The sequence below is a fragment of the Perognathus longimembris genome, chromosome 1 (genome assembly GCF_023159225.1).
Source record: "Perognathus longimembris pacificus isolate PPM17 chromosome 1, ASM2315922v1, whole genome shotgun sequence".
In the NCBI taxonomy this organism is placed as follows: domain Eukaryota; kingdom Metazoa; phylum Chordata; class Mammalia; order Rodentia; family Heteromyidae; genus Perognathus; species Perognathus longimembris.
Genome location: NC_063161.1, coordinates 19,962,876 through 19,978,527, shown reverse-complemented (window position 1 = coordinate 19,978,527; position 15,652 = coordinate 19,962,876). Strand labels below are relative to the sequence as shown.

The 15,652-nt window shown below is 39.6% G+C and overlaps 1 protein-coding gene across 1 annotated transcript in view; it reads right to left on the bottom strand.

The window, feature by feature from the left end:
• The window catches only part of Cep83 (centrosomal protein 83), a 76,907-nt gene extending 63,335 nt beyond the window's left edge, over positions 1-13,572 (bottom strand). Inside the window, exon 1 of the mRNA XM_048358237.1 lies at positions 13,161-13,572. The gene's annotated coding sequence lies outside the window, so the exon portion shown is untranslated. The remainder of the gene's footprint in view (positions 1-13,160) is intronic.
• Positions 13,573-15,652: the final 2,080 nt, after the last annotated feature.

Here is a 15,652-nt window from a genome sequence, read left to right as displayed (position 1 = left end):
CTCAAGACTTACATTAATATGTAAAATATTTATCTTAAGCCAGGTGCTGGGTGGCTCACACCTGTAATCCCAGCTACTGAGGAGGCTGAGATTGAGGATCACCGTTTGAAGCTAACCTGGGCAGGAATGTCTGTGACTCTTGTCTCTAATTAGTCACAGAAAAGGCTGGAAGTGGAGAGCTATGGCTCAAGTGGTAGAATGTTACCTTGAGCAAGAAAGGAGCTCAGGGGCAGCATCTAGGCCCCAAGTTGAAGCTGCAGGGTCAGCAAAAATATGCATACATACATATATTTATCTTTTAAAAAAGACTGAACAACTAGTACATAATAAGTGACTACTATACCATATTTACTGTGTAGTCTACTACTCTGTAAAGAGGGCTTTAGAGGTTATAAAGAAATATGCAAACTTTCAAGTTAAGCAAACTTCTCAGAAAAGAGGAACCTGAACATTTGCAGTACTAAGATATTTTCTAAGTGTCTTCTACATGTAAGACACTTCACTGGATACATATAAAAACAGGATACATACATAGATGAAAAGATATATGATTAAATGATACATATAAAAACAGGACAACCTTTGTCCTCAAAAAAATTAGTAGTAATCCATGAAATGTTTATGTTGCTATGGTTTGGACGTTCAACATACTCCAAATATCTGTAAGTTAAATAAAGGATTGGTTCCAGGGTAACTCTACTGGGAGGTACTCTGTAGGTTGAAGGGCCTGTGGACGTATTTGAATCATTAGGGGCATGCCCCCAAGGAGGACGGTGGAAAACTCAGTCCCTTGCTTTCCTTATTGCTTTTCCCTTACTTTTTCTTATTGCCTTTGCTTATTGGTCATGAAGTAATCAGTTTGCTACATCACATACTGCCTACCATTGCCATCTGGCATGCTCAACAAAGGCCCAAATAGGTCTAAACCAATTATGGCCATTTTAGAAGTGAACATCTAAAACAAGATTCTAATCTCTAAATCTGTGAACCAAAATAAACCTTTTCTCTCTCCATTTCTCTACCCTCTCCCTCATACCCTACCTACTCCTCCTCTCTGGTATTAAGGCTTAAACTGAGGGCCTCCCATTCTTGTTTGGCTTTTTCACCTATACCTAGCTCTCTACTACTTGAGCCAAACCCCCAATTCCAATCTTGTCTCTCAAAAGGCAAAATCACCTTATAACACTAGTTTTAAGGCCAATCAGGAATTCAAGACAGTTAAAAACAAAATGTAGTCCAGTTAAAAGGAGCAAAGTTCTTTCAAAGTTTACAATTATTTCAAGAACGAATGTTCCATTTGGAAAAAAATTATACTAAGTGAAGTGAGCCAGACCCAAAGAAACATGGACTCTATGGTTTCCCTCATAGGGAATAACAGGTTTAGGCTAATCACAGCAGAGGATCACAAGAGCCCAATGAACACATAAGATGATGCTAAGTGAAATGAACTCCATTTTATGGAAACAAGTGTTATATCACTGTTGTAATTATTTTCAACATGCCATGTGAAACCATAGCTTCTTTTGTTGATGGTCCTCTTGTATCCCCTTCCTGTGGCAGTCCTGGTGCTATCACTGTATCTCATCTGAGTACCCTGGACACTGTACATACTGGTATTAGAACTAGGGAAGTGAAAGGGAATATCAAAATCGAGAAACAAAGAATAAAAAGACAAACTACTCCAAAAGCAATACTTGCAAAACCATTTGGTGTAAAACAACTGAAGAACTCATGGGGGGAGAAGGAAAGGGAGAAGGGGAGGGAGGAGGGAGGGAGGAGGTAACAAATAGTACAAGAAATGTACCCATGGCCTTACATATGGAACTGTAACCCCTCTGTACATCACTTTAACAATAAATAAGTAATTATTATTTAAAAAAATAAAATTGAAAGACTCTAGACAGGCTAACTAAAAAAAAAAAATCTTCCATAAGAATGATAAATAATGCCAGGTACCAGTGGCTCAAGTCTGTATTCCTAACTATTCAGGAAACTGAGACGTTCAGGACTGAGGTTCAAAGCAAGCCTAAGCAGAAAAGTCTTGGACACGCCACTTCCAATTAATCAGAAAAATGCTAGACTAAAGGCATTGCTCAAGTGGTAGGGTACCAGCCATGAGCAAAAAAGTTGATCAAAAGTACAACACTCTGAGTTCAAACCCCATACCAGGATAAAAACAAACAAAAGATTGAAAAGCAAAGCACAATTTTTGAAAAAGCAGCTTAGCAAACTATTATAACACCATCACAAAGTAAAATATTCAGAAAATCTATTTTTCTTTCATAGGGATTTCATAAGCAGACAGTAAACTAAAGCTGGCTGCCAGGAACAAAGATAAAAAAGATTTTGTTCCTTAAAAGTCCACCTGCTGCTACTCCTCTCATTCTTTCCTTCAAACAAATTATCTCTATAGCAACACTCTCATAAGATATTTGTGGGTGGAAAACATATGTTTGTGCAAAAACATGAGCTCTTTATTTTTTACTTTAATGCAAATGATAAATGATATATCTTAAGACACAAATAAGATATATATGAAACAAAAATGTTTTTAAAAAGTAAAAATAGTACAACTAGGGCTGCCCATGTTTACATGGAAATTCTCTATATAGGTTACAATGACACCTTGTGGCAAGACTTTTCAAATTATACATAACTACCCTAGAACATTACTTTTATCCCTGAGATACAAGAAAACTAATAAACAAGGAAGAGCAAGACCAGAGTACCAATAACACACATAATAAGAATATGTACAATAATTTATTTGGAAAGTTAAGGACAAAAAAAACTTTTTTTAAAAAATTACAATATTGAGTAAGCTAAATAAAATAATAAGCTATAATATAAGCTGTAAATACAAAGTATTATACTAGTCACTGTACTTGACAAAAACTGCTTTGGATGAAAAAAGGAAACCACTTTTATATTCTATGTTAAAATACCTAATATCAATTATTTCTTTATATGAAAATATTGACACATGGCTTATAAATAATGAAAATTAAATGGCTCTGTCATTACTCCTTTCTCACCAATGAAAAACTATCAGTTTTGAGCCAGTAGCTCATGCCTATAATCATAGCTACTAAGATCTAAGGATTGGTGTTTGAAGCCAACCTGGGCAGGAAAAGTACATAACTCTTATCTCCAATTAACCACCAACAAGCTGAAAGTAGAGCTATGGCTCAAGTAGGAGAATGAAAGCCACTGAGCCAAAAAGCTTGGGGAAGGCAGGTGCCAGTGGTTCACATATGTAATCCTAGCTATTCAGGAGGCTGAAGTCTGAGGATTATAGTTTGAAGCCAGCTCAGGCAGGAAAGTCCATGAGATTCTTATCTCTCCAATTAAGCACCCCCAAAAAGCTGAAAATAGCACCATAGCTCCAGTGGTACAGGGCTAACATTGAGCACGAAAGCTCAAGGACAGTGCCCAGGCCCCGAATTAAAGAACCTTCACAAAAACAAAACAAATGAAACAAAAACAATCAGTAATATGACAGTAACCATTTCAATCTTAATTAAACTAATAGGGGGTAATTTATAATAATTTTTAATCCAGAGTTTATTATATTTGCTAAACTATGTTTGTTAAATGCTAGTAAATAGTTAATAATTTTTATACACAATCACCTTTTAGGAATCTTTTTTAAAACAAACTCTCTTAGCAACTATGTTATCACAATTACCTCCTCTGACCCTTCTTACTCTCTTTCCTGTTCTCTTTACTCATTAGAAATTTCTAGACTATCATTCCTTTTCTATAAGAAAAGTCAAACTCTCTGTCTCAGTTCCATTTAAATACCATTTCTCTCTGAAAGACACAACTTTCTCACATCTAATTCTACTTCAACTCTACTCACATATCCTCTCTACCAATATTAAGAAGCCCAATGATGTGAAGACTTGGCTTCTATAGAAACAAGAACTTCTCTCATCATTCTCCCTTGATAAAAGCATTTTCTGACCTTCCTCCAAAGCAGTTCATAAGACCCTCATCCCACAGGGAGCCTCCCATACAGGAATGGGGTTCTTGACAAACACCTCTTCCCTAGTTTACTGCCATTAGATCAAGTCCTTTTGTCCTGCCTTCTTATTTCTGCATAGCCAGAAAAAAACATATACATGGCCTTCTCTGCTTCTCTGGGTCTTCATTTCTGAAGGGCCAGGTAAAACTTGCATCAAGTTTTCATGCTTTTCTTTTGATAACTACTGTAGAAAGGGATCTCAGCCAGGAACCAAGGCTGGATGAAAAAGAGATAATACAAAATTTTTCTCTTCTATAGCAACCTAATAATTTTAGCTTCAAAATTTTCACCTACTTAAAAAAAAATCAGTTACCACTCCTTTCCTTATTTATCCGTACACAATCCATCTCAGCTCCTATTTGTAACATATTACTAACCTGATGATTCTTATTTATCTGTTAATTTCAACCTTTCTTTTCCATTCTAGAGCCCACATGCCAAACCTCAAGTATTTCACACTTAGCTAATTTTAACAGAAGTCTCTAAAACAGTGTCCCAGATTTTGGACTTCACTCGTTTCTATATGGCCAACAAAATAACTGCCAGAATAATCATTTTCATATACTCATTTCATTATTATCATTTCATCATTATCATTTCTAAAACAGTCCTTCCTACTGTTTATTGTGTCAACTCTAAATCCCTAGGACAAATTCACATCCAGCATTAAACAGCTCCTTGATAAATGCAAACATTTTGCTGCCCATAGTCCCTCTGCTGAAAAGTCAAATGGGTTTACTTTACTGTCTCTCCATACTGTCTTTACTCATTCATATAGTTATGCCAAATGATCTTAGTCTTCTTAGCCCTCAAATCAAGATCAAATATAATTCAAGGGGCTGGGGATATGGCCTAGTGGCAAGAGTGCTTGCCTCCTATACTTGAAGCCCTGGGTTCAATTCCCCAGCACCACATATACAGAAAATGGCCAGAAGTGGCGCTGTGACTCAAGTGGCAGAGTGCTAGCCTTGAGCAAAGAGAAGCCAGGGACAGTGCTCAGGCCCTGAGTCCAAGGCCCAGGACTGGCAAAAAAAAAAAAAAAAAAAAAAAAAAAATATATATATATATATATATATATATATATATATAATTCAAAAACCCTACAGTCTAAAAAAAATCATGAAATGAAATTCACAGTCTTACTCTAAAAGCAAAAGAATAGCTTTTGCCCTTAGTTTGTCTCAGGATATTTATTCTATGGAGAGAATCAGATCAGGAGGGCATAAGTTCAAAGCCAGACTGGGCTTTAAAATAAGATGTGTCTCAAAAACTCAAAAGAAAAACAAAATATATTGATTCTATATCCTATCATGTTTGTACTTTCCTCCTCTAGCTTCTGTATAAGTATATAAATTATGTTTCTGAAGAAACTATGAGTATAGGAAAACCTATACTCTTCTACTTTTGTGCTACTCTCCCAAATTCCTGTAGATCTTTTATTCCTGTGAGTAAAAAGTTATGCACAAAATTTCTATGACCTAGATTCTATTTTCCCATAAGTTTATAATGTAATTTCAAAGAGTTTTGAGAAGGACATCATAAAGAATATTGTTTGTCAACCACTTACACCTGCTTTATGACATCCATCAAGAAATTTCACTGGGGGCCGGGGATATAGCCTAGTGGCAAGAGTGCCTGCCTCGGATACACGAGGCCCTAGGTTCGATTCCCCAGCACCACATATGCAGAAAACGGCCAGAAGCAGCGCTGTGGCTCAAGTGGCAGAGTGCTAGCCTTGAGTGGGAAGAAGCCAGGGACAGTGCTCAGGCCCTGAGTCCAAGGCCCAGGACTGGCCAAAAAAAAAAAAGAAATTTCACTGGGTACTAGTGGCTAAAAATCTATATCTGAGCTAATTCAGAGCCAGAGATCTAGAGGATCATAGTCCAAAGCTAACCCAGGCAGAAAAGTCTACAATACTCTATCTCCAATTAACCAGCAAAACTCAAGGTTGGAGGTGTATCTCAAGTGGTAGAGAGCCAGCTGTGAACAAGCAAGCTGAGTGAGCAAGCTTTAGTTCAGGCCTTTAGTTCAGGCACCAGGACTGGTTAAAAAAAAAAAAAAAAAAAAAAAAGGGGCTGGGGATATGGCCTAGTGGCAAGAGTGCCTGCCTCATATACATGAGGCCCTGGGTTCGATTCCCCAGCACCACATATACAGAAAATGGCCAGAAGTGGCGCTGTGGCTCAAGTGGCAGAGTGCTAGCCTTGAGCCAAAAGAAGCCAGGGACAGTGCTCAGGCCCTGAGTCCAAGCCCCAGGACTGGCCAAAAAAAAAAAAAAAAAGACAAGAGGGGAGGGGAGAAACTTAGAAATTTCTATCTAAAAAATACTAATCGAAGATTTAATTATGTTCAGAGATTTTCTTTATTACTCCTGTGTGAGAAAGACGAGAGGAAGAGGAGAATAAAATAGCTAAATGGACTTCATCAAAATAATAGTATCTGCTCTTCAAAAGAAACTATAAAGCAAATGAAAAAAAACAGGGTCTGGCTCACTTCAGTTAGTATGATTTTTTCTAAACCTTCCCATTTCCTTTTGAATGGGGCAAGTGAGCGAGACCCAAGGAAACAGACTCTATGGTTCTCTGCATGGGTAATAACTGGCATGTCTGGGATAATCTTAGCAGTTGATCACAATAGCTCAATAGCTATGTACATATGATCACATAAGAGGAAGCTAGGCAAAATGAACTCCAAGTTATGGAAACAAGCAGTTTATCATTGTTGTTGTTACTTCTAACTGTGTGAAATTATTTTTTTCTTTTGTTTACCTTCCTTATGGTTTAGCCCCTGTTGTTGCTATATTTGATTTTGGTGCCCTTGGTACTGTATACATGTTTGTCTGAATTAGGGAAGGGAACATCAAAATGGTGAGACAAAAGGTAAAAGGTGAATCAATGCAACATCAATACTTAACAAGACAATATATAATAAACCAAGTGTACAATTCAGGGGGAGGATTGAGGAGGAGGGAGGGTGGGAGAAAAATGAGGGAGGAGGTAAGTTTGACAAGAAATGTACTCATTACCTTATGTATCTAACTGTAATCCCTCTAAACATCACCTTAACAAATTTTTTAAAGATCTCCCTTTTGAAGAGTATAGCTCAATAAAAGTACAAACATATTTTTTAAAAAAACACAACAACAGGGCTATACGTGCAACTCAGTACACTTTACTAGCATGCACAAGGCAATAGCTTGATCCCCAAAACTACCCCTCAATAAAGGTAAAATTTTTTAAATGAAACTAAAATAAGCAGAGACACCAACAACTATACAACACAGGAAAAAGACTTCACAAATTTAGAACACAAATGCTAATAAATGTGCTACTAAATAAACTAAAAAAAATCTACTTCAAAATATCTAGAAGGTTCAGCATTCAAAAAACATTCACAAGAGATACAAGAACAAAGAACAACAAATGTAATCTATTCCTAGGGAAAAAATAAGAAAAACAGTTGACACTGTATGAAAGGATATGTACTCATTACCTGGCTCATGTAATTGTAATCCATTTGTACATCAACTCTATAATAACAATAAAGTAAATTAATAATTTTAAAACTCCAGGAAAAAAGCATGTTACCTTATCACAATAGGATTAGTAGCCCAAAACTGAAATAAATCTGGAAACACTTTGTTGGTAAACAACATACACTTCTAAATAACCCATAGGTGAAAGGAAAAAAAAAAATCACAAGAAAATAATTTCAGTATATTTTGAATTGAATGTATACAAAACATAGCATATATCAAAATGTATAGAACACAACTAACTGTGCATAGAAGGAAATTTATAACATAAACTATTATCTAAAATGAAAGGTTTCAAATTAATAATCTAAGCTTAGGAACAAAACAAACAACAGCAAAAAGCATGTTAAACCCAAAGCTCAGTGGCTCAGTGGTAGAGCACCGGTAGACCAACAGTAGCACCTACAAGGCTCTGGGTTTAATTTCCAGTGACAGAATAAATAAATAAATAAATAAAACTAAACCCAAGACAAGAAGAAAGACAAAAAAAACCCAAATACTATCAATAAATTATTTGAAAGACCAACAAAATTAACAATCATCTAGCTAGACTAACCAAGAAAATAAGAGAAAGCATACTAATTATCAGGACCAAAATATAGGACAAATCAAACCACTCTTACATTAATTTTAAATGAGTATCTTTTTTTAAGTATCAGAGTTTTTAAGTACTACAGCCTTGGGTAGAAAACATCTTTTTAGAAGTGGATTTACAGAGCTAGTGTTGATCTTTCCTAAGCAACAATTTTCAATCAGTAAACTAAATGTGATCATGTAAACTTTCCTGACCTGATTCTACTCTGGTTTCCTCCCTACTGTGTATTATGCATGATGTTCACCATTAGGAATGACATCTACCTCAATATTACTACCGCTGATGACTTGATTCTATCTCCTCAATAAGAAACTTTTCCTCCCTAGTTTTCCTTGACTCAGTCCCTCCAAGACAGGCAGAACACTTCTCCGCTCACTTTGCAACTACATTTACTAATTCTAATGAGCATTCCTCAATAAAAGTGTATTCTACTTGCAGGTCTTGGTCAGATGTCCTTATGTTCTAATTTATCTTCATAGCATTTACCAAGCTATACTATATATTTTATCCAATTCTCCCTCCAGACAACAAGGCGCATGACACCACACAAAGTCTTACACTCAAATTTCCCAGTACCTAATGCAAGACACTAATAGGCACTCATATTGTTTAAATGGCAAAAAATATTGAACTGGAGTTCTGAAAGAAGTCTTCAGATATTTTTTCAAATGGAAAAATAGGCCAAAAAAGTTAAGTAACTCATTCAGACAAGACTTAAGTCTCCTAAATCATGACTCTCTTCCTACAGAATCCCAGCACCTTCTAAACTATGTTATTGACCTAAGCTTTCCGGGAAGCTCCAGAAGTACTACAAAAAGTACACTTCAACGTCACTCCAGAGCTAGCAGGCTATTTCAGCTGTGGAGAACTCTCATGTTATTACTTAAAAGCTTTTCTGCAAGGGATAATTTTTAGTTGAATCAGTCTTTTCACATGCCCTTCACAGACAGCACAAGCACATGATAAATATGTATTTATCATGCACGCATTTTCTATCTGAAAAATAATATGTGAGAAGTTACAATTTTCTGGCATTCCCCAAAATATATGTATAGATAGTACTCTATTTAATATTATCTGATTATATCCCATAAATCAAAACATGATCCCAGTGAAAGAGGGTAAACATAAACACAAGAGATAAGCTCTACACTTCTTCAGGAAAATCCCTATAGTCCCAATGCTACTGTTTTCAAGGGTTGCTATGTTATACTGCAACCGTGTTACTCAGCAACTCAGAAGCTAAGCTAGCAAGTTCACTCAAGAAACAATGGAATCAAATGAAGATTTATAAAAGTAGGACTCAACTTCACCTTTCTATACTTTCAACTGAACTAACTTTATTATAAATATCAGATAAGAATTTATGGCAAGATGATAACAATTATCTAGAGATTTAAAAGACATATTATGAGAATGAAAAGTGCTTTCCAATATCTCTATGGGCAGATATAGATTCTTCTTAATTCTAAATTTTACCCAAAAGAACTCTGAAATCATAATATACAAAAAGCAAGTAATTGGACATTTCCTGACTTTAATCTCTTTCTTCTGGATTATAGTTTAAACTCAAAAGAAATAGTACTAGGATTGAAGTCAGTGATGTCTCCATGACCTAGAGGGCAGTTATGATACCAAATATATATAATACATATTTCCTGGTTGCTAAGTTATAGAGGCCAAATTAAAATATTAACATAATTTATGAATCTATGGTCATAACCAGGCCAAAAAGCAAGACAGAAAAGAGTAAAAGGAAATGGAAGGGAAGAGGGTGAAAGATGGGGGGGGGGGGCAGAGATAGGGAATCATTTTTCTGCCAAGGGCCATATGGATATTTACACTATTTGAGGGTTATATAAAATTATCAACACAAGCCTCAGGTAGCCAATAAAAAGCACATGAAAAACTTAGGTGTCTATCTTGTCATATCCCAAATTATTTGCTGGCTTTATACTATCAATAGCCAGAATTTCCCTATCCCTAAACTAGAGGGACTTAGGTTTAAAAAATAAGCTTCCTGGGCTGGGAATGTGACTTGGTTGTAGAGTACTTGACTAGCATGCACAAAGCCCTGGGTTCAATTCCTCAGCATCACATAAACAGAAAAAGCCAGAAGTGGCGCTGTGGCTCAAGAGGTAGAGTGCTAGCTTTCAGCAAAAAGAAGCCAGGGACAGTGCTCAAGCCCTGAGTCCAAGCTCCACGACTGGCAAAAAATAATAATCATAAGCTTCTTCTAAGGAATAGCCAGGAAATTGACCAAATTCTCCAAGCCCAAATGGGAACAGTACTAGCATTCCTGAGGGAGTCCTTACCGCTAGTATTGTCATGGGAAATTCTCAAGTATTCATACTTTCTAGGAATGAACATTTCCTTCTCATCCTAAGGACCACCATACTCACTCTTTAATCCCATTCCTGAAGATTTATTGTTGCCTTTCCTAAGTCAATACCCCTCGCTCAGCAATGTACTACAGAAGTTGCAGAAGCAGGGAGAAGTAGAAATGCATATTTGTCATTTTTAAACAATTTTTATTCAGCAGTAAGAATAGCCTTTCTTTCTTCCTGATCTGATAAGACTTGGTATCCTGCCCTTCAAGAACTCACAAACTGGGGCTGGGATGTAGCTCAATGGCAAAGCATCTGTCTAGCAAGTGCAAAGTCCTGGGTTCGATCCCCAGTACCAAAAACAAAACAACAACAACAAAAAAGAAAACTCACAAACTAGTTTAGACAAACAAAACTAAATAAATAAAAACAAAGTCTAAGTATTAAATAAATATGATTTGCAAACATATACTGTAGGATTTTTCCAAGTCATAGTGGTTCAACCTTACAGGAGAAAGTACAATTTGTATTTTAAGGAAGAAGTGTCAAGAAATCAGATCAGGTAAGCAGAAGATTAAAAAAAAAAAAAGCACAAGACAGGTTTTGAGGATAGTAAAGAAATCCACCATTTTTATCAAAACCATGAGTCTGGGGGCTGGGAATGTACTTAGTGGTAGAGCGCTTGCCTAGTATGCAGGAAGCCAGGGTTTGATTCCTCAGTACCGCATTCCTCAGTACCGCATAAACAGAAAAAGCTGAAAGTGGCACTGTATGGCTCAAGGCTAGAGTACTAGCCTTGTGCAAAGGAGGCTCAGGGACAGAGCCCAGGCCCTGAGTTCAAGCCCCAGGACTGGCAAAAAAAAAAGGGGGGGTGGCTCAAGTAGTAGAGAACCTGCCTATCAAGTGGGTGTCCTATGTTCAAACCTCAATTATAACACCTCCAAAAAGACAAAAATTATTTACCTAACCTAACACATTATGTATGGCAAAATTAAAATTTAATTCATTTACTTTAAGCAAAGAAATTGTATCTAGAGAATTCTTTCTTCCAAGCTTCTTGAATTAGAACTTTCCATAGCCTAAGTTGAGTTCAAATTACTTAGGACTTTACAACACAATGTAAGCCATTCTTGATATTCGTATTCCTTCAAAATCAGTAATATGAGTATAGAGCTAACATGAAATGTATGGATTTTAGCAATACAGTAAGGATATGATATAAACTAGAATTTCCAATTCCTATTACTAGTAGTTTGATCTCAAGGAAGTCCTTTATTTCATTGTGTCTCAAATCTTCTGACATACTTAAAAAGCATTTAAAAAGTGTTCTGAAAAGCCAGATGGCAGTGGCTCACACCTGTAATCCTAGCTATTCAGGAGGCTGATACCTGAGGGTTGTGGATCAAAGCTATCTCAGGCAGGAAAGTCTCAGACTCTTATCAAGCACCAAAATGCTGAAGCGGAACTGTGGCTCAAGTGGTAGAGTACCAGCATTGAGCAAAAAAGTTCAGGGATAGCACCCAGGCACTAAATTCAAGCCCAGAATCAACACACACACACACACACACACACACACACACACACACACACACAGAATTCTGAAAACTTGCCATGAAAATTTAATTATTAAGGGTTCAGTGAGGTGAGGGTGAGGTCACTCCTAGACCAAGACTTAATAACTTGAAAATAATCAGGGATTCCATATGTCAAATATTATAACTCTAAATTGCTATAACCCTGTTATTTGAAAATATTCCTACAAGTAATGTATATATACTTCATCTGGTTAGAAAAGACTCAAGGAGGAATAACTATGCTAATTATCAAGAGTAACTCAAATGCATTTGCAACTCTCAGGAGAGTCCTGGATGACAGGGAAACTTAAAACATCCTAATAATTCTTAAGCAAAATGTGATAGAAATATAAATGAGTCAACTGTAAGCATGCACAGGCTAAATTAAATTTAGAGAACTCTGAACCTAGCTAACTGTAGAATAGCTCATTTAAGTATGCTCCAGTTGAACATCACACTTGTTTACAGTGATGTTGCTTGGTAACAGAAGCACTTCTTTATCAACCTACTCAGTTCTGGACCTACTCGAGTATTCCGAATATATAATTTAAAATTTCGTAACAAATTTCTCCTTACCCTACAGATCTTGGAGATTTAAAGTGGCTTCATTATTACAGGGAATCTGACCCACAGACATAAAATACTGGGCAACGGGGATTTTTCCGTGCACAGTGCCCCTTTATCACGGGCAAAGGTTGGACACTGAGTATTTACCATATTATCCATTCAGCCCAAAGTATTTCCTCACAGTTGAGACCTCAGTTAAAAAGCCGCCAACATCCATCACTGCTAAGAATGGCTTCAACGCCAAAAGAAATACTGAGGGGAGCACAATCACGAATTAAAACTAGGGGTGCCACGCTTAGGCCAATCACTCGCGCAAGTATCACACCGGGGGTGCCTCACGCAGTTACTGGCGGGGGCTTCGCGTGCCCTCCATTGGCTGCCGAACGTGGCTTCTGATGTGAACTTGACTTTTCTATCACGCGCTCCAATCACTGGACAAGGAAATCTCGAAAAGGGATTCCAGAGCAGGGGGTTGGTGGGGGGAGGGGGGTGCGGGAGCAGGAGGGAACGGAGATCGAGCGCTGCACAGCCTTACCCAACTCCCACAGGGTCCCGGCGACGGGCGCCCCGAAAACTTCACAGTAACCGGCGTCCTGGCCGCTCTCGCCACCGGGGGACACGTCCACAGCTCCAGCCACCGGCACCCACTCCGAGGCATCGGGGCTGAGGGAGTCGGTTCCGCCGCCGGGGTGACGACCCGGCCGGCCTCGCCTGCTGACGTCCCCGCGGCTGCTGGCGCCTCCGGCCGGCAGCCGAGATGGGGCAGCAACCGTCGGGTTCCGGAGCCTGGGTAGAGGAGGACGGGAACTCCGACCGTGGGCAGGGCGGCCGCGGTTGCTTCTCCTCGGAGGGCCGGCCTCCTCAGAGGTGCGGGTCAGCTCCCGTGCCCGCGGGCCGACGACAAGCCCGCCACCCGCCCGCTACCCTCAGAGCGCTGCACAGCTGGACACGGCCGGGAGAACCAGGGGCGCGGGCGGGGGGGGGGGGGGAGCCCAGCCCGGCCGGAAGTCCCGCCCCGTGCTGACATCACCGCCACGCGCGCCGGACCGTTGGCGGGAGGCGGCGCGAAAACTGCCGCGGCCACTGCGGATACCCGGAGGCCGTAGTTGTTCCCCGAACCCAACGGGATGGAAGGCGGATCTCTGGACGCTCAGCCTCTGGACTTCGATGGACCGCGCGGCGGTGGAGCTGGAAGCCTAATTCCCCCCCCTCCAACTGCGTCAACGCCCGGGTTCCTGTTCTCCAGCTTCACCTCTGCCCTTCCCTCCTTTCCTGCTCTTTGCTTAGGGCTAGGATGGCTGACCTGTCACCGCTCACTCTGTCAGCATGGCCCGCCTGCCATCGGGCCTGTGAGATTAGGTTCCCTAGGTTGCCAGCCTGCCAGGTCACTCTTGGGGTACTAGTCCGCGTGTAGGGGAGTCAGCCTGCTTGCTCACCACGAGGGACCCTGGATGGAAGGCCCTGAGAGGATCTCTCCTCAGACTACATCTCCTGTGGTGGGCCTATCCCAAGGAGCAGGCTTGGGGGGGGGGGGGGGGAGTACTAAACTTTGACAATATTATTTGTAACTCAAGGGCTAAAGGTAGACTTCACCCTTATAAGGGACAGCCCTGATGCCCACCTGTAATGCTAGCTACTTGAGAGGCAGAGGTAGGAGAATCCTGGTCTGTGGCCTTCAAAAAGTCCATACCCTATCTGAAAAATTATCATAAAGGGCTGGAAGCTTGGCTCACTAGTAGAGCACTTGCCAAACAAGTGCAAGACCCTGAATACAACCCAAAGGGGAAAACACATAGTAGAAGGCACAGATCTTCCCCACCCTACTTCCTCAGTGCAAGGCAATCAAGCAGCAAGGAAAAGAATGAAGTTTGGAAAAACTGAGGCTTGATTTCAGAATTTGTCACAAAGCTACAGTAATCAAGATAGTTTTGTACTATCATAGAAGTACGAATCGTATAACTAAGAGTCCAGAAATGAAGTCTTACAATTTACAGCCAATTGACTTTCAACAAAAATGGTGAGAACAGGGGCTGGGGATATAGCCTAGTGGCAAGAGTGCCTGCCTCGGATACACGAGGCCCTAGGTTCGATTCCCCAGCACCACATATACAGAAAACGGCCAGAAGCGGCGCTGTGGCTCAAGTGGCAGAGTGCTAGCCTTGAGCGGGAAGAAGCCAGGGACAGTGCTCAGGCCCTGAGTCCAAGGCCCAGGACTGGCCAAAAAAAAAAAAAAAATGGTGAGAACATTCAACAGGGGAAAAAATAATAACAAATAATGCTGGGGAAATTAGATATCCACATGAAAAAAAAATGGAGTTGAACCTTCATGTAGTTACAGTTGAAGGTGAACTAGTTGGGAGCATAGCTCCAACATAGTGGTAGAATGCTCACCCAGCAAGCATGAACCCCTTAGTTCCATCACCAATACACACACACACACACACACACACACACACACACACACAACTGAAGAGGGAGGAGCACAAGATAAAAGTACAAAACTTAGAAAATGTAGGGGAAAAAAGCATAACTTGGGTTACACAATAGTCTCTTAGATCTAACACCAAAAGCACAGACCACAAAAGAAGAAAGTTGCATCATCAAGAAAGCCAAAAATAATATCTGCTTTGAATGGGAGAAAGTGTTTTAGAAAAAGACTTTGAAAAAGAGTCTTAACATTTAAAGTGGCTCAATTGCATGTGTGTGCATGCACTAGTACTAAGGCTTTAATTCAGGGCCTGGAGATCTTGGCTTGTTTGCTCACAGCTGCTGTTCTACCACTTGAGTCATGCCCCCATCAAAAAAAAAAGACCCAATTTTCGAATAGAAATCTCTCCAAAGAAGATATACTAAACATTACAGCCAGAAGTGGGCTGTGGTTCAATGGGGTAGGGCAGTAGCCTTGAGCAAAACAGCTCAGGGACATTTCCCAGGCCCTGATTTCAAGCCCATGACTGACTTAAATGCCAAAGTCAGCAAAGCTAAAGGTACCAAAGCATTTGAATTAGAGTTGCACTGGACAATTCT